This window comes from Nicotiana tomentosiformis, chromosome 8, assembly GCF_000390325.3.
Source record: "Nicotiana tomentosiformis chromosome 8, ASM39032v3, whole genome shotgun sequence".
Classification (NCBI taxonomy): Eukaryota; Viridiplantae; Streptophyta; class Magnoliopsida; order Solanales; family Solanaceae; genus Nicotiana; species Nicotiana tomentosiformis.
The window spans coordinates 25,693,733-25,701,203 of NC_090819.1; the positions used below are offsets into that span (position 1 = coordinate 25,693,733).

Genomic DNA, 7,471 nt, shown 5'->3' on the forward strand with positions numbered 1-7,471 from the left:
TGTAGAAACCCTTGTGGTTGCTATAAGGTTTTGTCATGCAATTCCCTATATTCTATATATATATATATATATATATATATATATATATATATATATATATATATATTGAAAGTGCATTTTCATGTTCATACAATAATAGTATTTGCATGCTCCTTTTTGTCTATTGTATTTTTAAAGTAATATTTTTTTATGAAAAATTATATTTAATATTTTTCGCGCTACGCGCACCGATACGGATACTAGTATAGGAGGAAGAGCTAAGCACAAAGGTATTGATGATCCTCCCAATTCCCATCACCTAGCACGAAAAAGATAAAACACTTAAAAAACTAGGGCTTTCTCAGACCCATTAGTCCATGAATATTAGGGCTTCTTTTCAAAATAAGCAGCCACATATTATCTATCTCCTATAAATAAAATGCACCTCGAGGCCTTTTCTAAGTTGCCTTCTTATTCTATTCCTCAACTTTGCAGTCACAGTCGATACTTGTCTGCCCATCTTTCTTATTGTTCTTCAAACAAATAATAGTGGCTGCAATGAATACTATTGTCTTTTTCTTTTTCTCGTTGTATTAAGGGGTAAAGAGTAAAGTCATGTGATGAGAGAAAATAACTGCAACAAAATGATCGAATATTTCTTCTTGATTACTATAGTATTTAACTCTCTGATGATTTAACCTCTTCTTGCTCCTTATTGTTTCTTTTATCTTTTTTGATTTGTTCTTTGTTTTTCTATTAAGGTTTTTCTTTAGCTATTTTTCTTTTTTATCCTGGTAATGTATTTCGGCAGTGCTTATTTAGCGGTTAAAGTTGATTTTCTGCGTTGAAAAAAAAGTATTTTTTATCTGCAATGAAGAGATATGATGAGTGAATAATTTGGTCCGTGTTTCTGATCTAACCGTGACCGATAACCTTTATTCTTAATTTACTCTCTGATCTCGATTTATCTTACCTTTATTGCGTTTACAAATATCTTAATTTTAGTTGTCTTTTTTTTTTCTTTTTCGATTGTTCGATTTTTATCTTTTTTTATGGCACTCTGTAGAAAGGCATCATCTGATGGGATGAAAAATTCACCTGTCAGCCTGAGCATTTTATCGCTTCGATATTTGTTTTAGGTGCTGATTGGTTGGAAAAATTATTTTTGTTGGAAAATATTTCTATTCACTTTGTAAAACAAAAAAGTTAGTATGGGAGAGTTTATTAGGGGGCGTTTGGACATAAGAATTGTAGAATTTCGAAAAAAGTAAAAAATATTTCAATTGAAAATGATATTTAAAAATTAGAGATAGTGTATAATTTTGGGTTGATTTTGAATTTTTGTCGGTGGCTTAGTAGCAGTAAAAAAAAGAAGTTTCTGTAAAAGTTTCGATTTTTTGTAAAACAATTAAACAAATGAAGTTTGAATTTTTTCTAAGAAGAATTCTGCAAACAATTTCAAAACTGAAAGCTAAGAAAGAACAGTGATAATGAAATTAGAAACAAATACCCCTCCCCTATCTCCACCATTCTTTTTCAGCCGAGTAACTGAAAAATTCCCTCATAAAACACTCTGCTTTTCCCATTCTTTAAGAAAAGCTCATATTTCTATTAACTTTATTTGATTAATATCTGTCGTGGGTGCTAAGTAACCAATGCTTAAATGGGTCGAGCTCAAGATGAGTTAGACCCAATTTTGTCCAATAGCTTCTCGTGATGGGATATGTAAAGAAAGTGTGATCAATAGTTTCTGGAGACAAGCGACGCTCATGACATGTAGCATCTATATTAATGCCAATTTATCGTGTAGTTAATAAAATTTGTGCCAAAAATAATCAAGACTAAAAATATTGTAACAGTAGTAGTTGTTTATTTTGAAACAATAAGAGCGTTACAATTATGTACTCCTTTCGTTTCAATTTATGGGAACCTATTTGATTGGGCATGGAATTTAAGAAAAGAGAGAAGACTTTTGAACTTATGGTGTAGAATGAAGCACATATATTTTGTGTGGTTATAAATCATTGCATAAAGGTAAATTATTTCTAAATAAGGAAAGAGGTCATTCTTTTTGGCACAGACTAAAAAGGAAATAGTTTCACATAAATTGAAATAGATGGAGTATATTTTTTGATTTTTTTCAACAGTAAATATGTAACGACCCGATTTGTCATTGTAAGAATTTACATTCCGCTCGGTGGCTTAAAGTCTCGAGTGATTCAGAATTTAATTGAAAGAACAATTGACTGGATGGTGAATTATGTGTAAACGACCTCGAAATAAAATTTTAATGATTTCAATAGTTTCGTATGATGATTTTGGACTTACGAGTGTGTCGAAATATTTTTGGAAGATCGTAGTGAAATTTTACTTGAAATGACGAAAATTGAATTTTTGGGAAGTTTGACTAGAGAGTTGACTTTTTGATATCGGAGTCGGAATCCAATTTTGAAAATTTTCATAAATCTGTTATATCATTTATGACTTGTGTGTAAAATTTGAGGTCAATCGGAATTGATTTGATATGTTTTGATAAAGAATGTAGAAGTTGAAATTCTTAAGTTCATTAAATTTGAATTGGGGTATGATTCGTGGTTTTAGCATTATTTTATGTGATTTGAGGTTTTAACTAAGTTTGTATGATGTTTTAAGATTTGTTGATGTATTGAGATGTGGTCCCGAGAGTCTCGGGTGAGTTTTAGATCATTTTTAATTGCTGATTTTTGTTTGACAGCAATGTGCGAAATTTCTGATACGCAGAACTGATTTTGGAAGCTTATATCTCGAAATCTATAAGGAATATGGAAATTATCAAAACATAAAAGTTGTAGCTCTTTGATTCTAGTTTTCAGAATGATAAACCATTCATCATTTGGACATTTGTACAAAAAGTTATGATTGATTGACTGAAGCTGGGACTGCAGATTTTGGCTACACCAGTGTGCATCGCCAGAAATTTCTACTGCATAGGGCTGACTTTGGGAGCTTATCTCGCAATGTATAAGGAATTGGGCAATGAGCAAAACATGAAAGTTGTAGCTCTTTGTATCTAGTTTGCAAAAATTTAAACTGGTTGACATTTGGAATTGAGTACAAGAAGTTATGGTTGATATACTACAGGTTGTTGGGGAAAAGTTTTGGAAGAGTTTGATATTTTTACCATAAGCATGTAATGATCCAAAGGTCCATTTTTAGTTCCGAAGATCGAAATTCGATTTCGAGACTTTCGGTATTTTGATAATGAATTATAGGAGTGATCTGAAAAGTTTGGTCTAATTTCATCAAGTCGCGATTCGGTTTTTAGCGCGAAACATGAGTTAATTATTTAACGAGCGAAATTGGTATCACATTGAACAAATGAGTTCCGAATTGAGTTTCGATTAAACGACTAGGTTCGTATTATTATTTGTGACTCATAGGAACAAGAATCATCTAATTCCGAGTTCATATGTTGGAGTTAGAGCTTTTTTAGTGAAAAAAATAACTACTGGTGCAAGTAAGTTCTGGTGTGGACTTTTAGTGACGAAAAATGTACTTTTAGTGACGGAAAATGGACTTTATTGACGGATGAGCATAAACATAAGGACCAAAAATGGTCATTTTTTTTATTTCGTTTTGGATTTTTGGAGCATGGTTCTTGGGCAATTTTGAGGATTTTTTCACGACTTTGACTTGGGCAAGTGTCCTATATCCAAAAGTGATTATATTTCATAAATCCATGGTTATATTCATCATTTATTTCAGATTTAAATGGAAAACTTTTCAAGAACGAAAATTTTAGATTTGGAGGTCGAGTTGTTATCGGAATTTGATAAAATTGGTATGAGTGGACTCGTAATTGAATGAGTTTGGATTTTATGAGTTTCGCCGGATTCCGAGATGTGGGCCCCACATGCGATTTTTGAGTTAAATTTCAGATTTTGTTGAAAAATTAGTATTTTCATATGAAATTAATTTCTATAATTCGTATTGACTGAATTGAATTAATTTGGATAGATTTGAGCTGTCCTTAGGTCAATTCAAGCAAGAAGAAAATTTTGGAATATCGACCTAATTTCAAAAAAAAAGTAAGTATCTTGCCTAACCTTGAGTAAGGAAAATTACCCCTTAGGCATCGAGTTTTATGTGCCATTTGTGAAATGTGAAAATCCGTGTACGCGGGTGACGAGTACATACTCGGGCTTATATGTGCAAGTTTTATTAGGTTAAAGTCTTAGGCGTTATTTTGTAGTAAATTGAATAATTGTTGGTATTTATTAAATCATCTATTTGCCATGCCTAAATTCTTGTTTGTTGAATTTGTTTTTATATGACAATTTGATGTGATTGTTACTTGAATATTTATGTAAATTCCGTGAGTTTGTTGATTTGATATTTCCTGGAAATAATTATATTATGAATTTTTCATCTGCAAATAATTAATGAACTAAGCTTAAACTGAGGTGTTAATATAATTATCAAGAATTTGGATTAATGAAGGCGTTGCCCTATACTGAGTATTTTCTATTTCTGTTGATTATTTTTGAGGTTTTATATACATTATGTGGAGCCTTGGGCTATATTTGAGAAATTTATTGATTTTACTATATCATTGGAATTGGTTGTGGTTGTCGGGCAAATTGTGATAGGAATTGATTGTGTTGTATTGTCGTGATAATATTTAGTGTAAATTGTTGTGTGATTTGAGTTATTATTATTAGGATATAAGGGTGGCATTTCACAGTTGATATTATGTGGGTATAAGGGTGGCATTTCACTGTGATTATATGTGTTGGGATATTGTCTGGGCGGAGTGATAAGGGTGGCTATTATACAGAGCGATAAGGGTGGCTATTGATATTGTCAGGGCAGAGGGATAAGGGAGGCTATTACAAGAGTGATAAGGGTGGCTATAAGAGAGATAATGGTGGCTATTGTCAGGGATGATATGTGATGATGTGGAATTATTGCGTTGGTAATTTTTATGTAATGTTGTGATTTTCCTTATGTTTATTTTTATATCTTGTGCAATTTGTCTTCTTGTTTCGGTAAACTTGATAATAGTCTGATCTATGTTGAAATTGGTAGCATGTGGCTATTGCCAGGCGGATTATGAAATAAAATGTGGGCACGAGGTATCGTGAGTAAATAATGATGATATTGACACATGAATTGTCCGTGCAGTTGTGATATGAAATGTGGGCACGAGGTGCCGTGGTAAAATGATAATGATATTGACACGTGAGTTATCCGTGCGATTGTGATAGAGAAATTGGTACGAGGTGCCATGGAAATATGAAAGTGGGCTGAGACCCGTATTTTATAATTTTGAAATGAGGTGTCACAAGGTGACTTTTATTCGAAAGATATTTATTTGAAGGAATTATATTTGAAAGATATTTATTTGAAGGAATTATATTTGAAAGAGATTTATTTGAAAGAATTATATTTGAAAGATATTTATTTGAAGGAATTATATTTGAAAGAGATTTATTTGAAAGGATTATATTTGAAAGATATTTATTTGAAGAAAGTATATCCGAAATATATTTACTGGAAAGCATTATATCTTGAAGATTATTATTTGAGAAGCTTATAGGCGAAAGATTTATATTTGAAAGACTTGATTAATTGGGTGTTGTAATGACCCAAAAGGTCATCTTACGTTTTAGACCTCAAATCTGCGCTCTTAAACCTTAAAAATCTTATATTTATCCTCCTCGATTTACGTGCGCAGTCCGAGAATGTTTCCGGAAAGATTTATGTTAAAAATTGATGAAAACAAGAATTTATGCCTTAAAAGTTAATTTTATTTGACTTCGGTCAACATGTTTTGGTAAACGGGTCCGGATTCGTATTTTGACAGTCCCGGTGAGTTCGTATCGAATTATGGGACTTGGGCGTATGCCCGAAATCAAATTCAGAGGTCCATAGCCCGAGAAATAAATTTTTGACTAAAATTGAATTTCAGAAAATTAATGATATAAAGTATATGCTTAATGCTTGATTTTGATGGTATCGGGCCCGTATTTTGGTTCCGAAGCCCGGTACAGGTCCGTTATAATATCTGAACTATGTCTGTGAAATTTGGTGAGAAACGGAGTTTAAATGACGTGATTCGGACCTTCGGTTGAGAAAATAGTAACTTTAAGTGTTCTTGAGAATTTCGTTGATTTTGATGCTAAATCCGTAGTTTTAGGTGTTATTTTGGCGATTTGATTGAATGAACAAGTCCGTATGATATTGTTAGACTTGTGTGCATATTTGGTTTGGAGCCCCGAGGGCTCGGGTGAGTTTCGGATAGGCTACGGGGTGATTTGCACTTAGAAAATATGAGATTTTTGCTGCACCAGCTGTTCTGGTGTGTCATTCTTCGCGTTCGCGTAGGTAGTGTCACGAACGCTAAAGATAAATGGGGGAAGGAAAATTTTCTTCTTCGCGAACGCGAAGCATTGGGGATGGTACCCTCCGCGAACGCGATAGTTTAAGGGACGTGAGGGAGGGGGGGGGGTCATGTTCTTCTATGCGAACGCGACCATTGGGTCGCGAACGCGAAGGCTTGGGGGGAGCTACCTTACGCGAACGCGTAGAAAGACTCGTGAACGCGAAGGCCTTAGGCCGCTTTGCATCGCGATCGCAACAGGCCTCTCGCGAACGCAATGAAGGCATGTCTAGTGTTTTAAAACATACTTCAAAGACGAGATTTGTTCAAAATTTCACATTTTCTTCACTTGAACTCAACCTTGGGCGATTTTGGAAGTGGGAATTCAACACCAAATAATAGGTTCGTGTTCTTAAAGTCATTCCTTTCAATTTCCATCAACACCCACTAGATTTCTAGGCCTAAATCTTGTTCTTTAAGGGTAGAAATTAGGGATTTTAGGAGAATTGTGGATTTTATAAATTTAAGAATTTAGACCTCGATTTAGGGTCGGATTCCGGAACTAATGATATATTCGGGCTCGGGGGCGAATGGGTAAACGGAGTTTGGTCCGAACCTCGAGTTCGGACCAAGCGGGCCTGGGGTCGATTTTTGACTTTTGTTTTTAGAAAATTTGGGAAATCTGTAATTATTCATTAAAGTTGATTCCTTTAGCGATAATTGATGGTATTAAGCTATTTGTGACTAGATACGAGTGAGTTAGAGGTGAATTCTAAGGGAAAAGCGGTACTTGAGCAGTGAGTGGCCTGCGAATCGAGGTAAGTGTCGTGTCTAACTTTGGCTTGATGGAATAGGTATTATGTGTTTATTTGCTACGTGTTTGGTTGTTAAATACGATTTATGGGTGAGGTGAAGAGCATCTATGCGTCGTTGTTGAGTCATAGCATGCGAGTGAAATTCTATTCTTGTCTATTTTGTAGCCTTAAATTCTACTATCCATGCTTAGTGTGTTATTTGAAATGTTGGGTGACTTATATCTGGTTTCACTGAGATTTGATAATTTTTGAATATTGATTCAACGTTGAGGTTATATTATGCTCTTGATTATGGGTAAAATACTGGTTTCTTTGT

General features: G+C 33.8%; 1 non-coding gene across 1 annotated transcript; it reads left to right on the forward strand.

Moving 5' to 3' along the window:
• The first annotated feature begins 589 nt into the window (after window positions 1–589).
• Window positions 590–674, forward strand: LOC117279396 (small nucleolar RNA Z199). Its single transcript, XR_004509819.1, has one exon. It is a non-coding gene; the product is annotated as a small nucleolar RNA Z199 (small nucleolar RNA).
• Window positions 675–7,471: the final 6,797 nt, after the last annotated feature.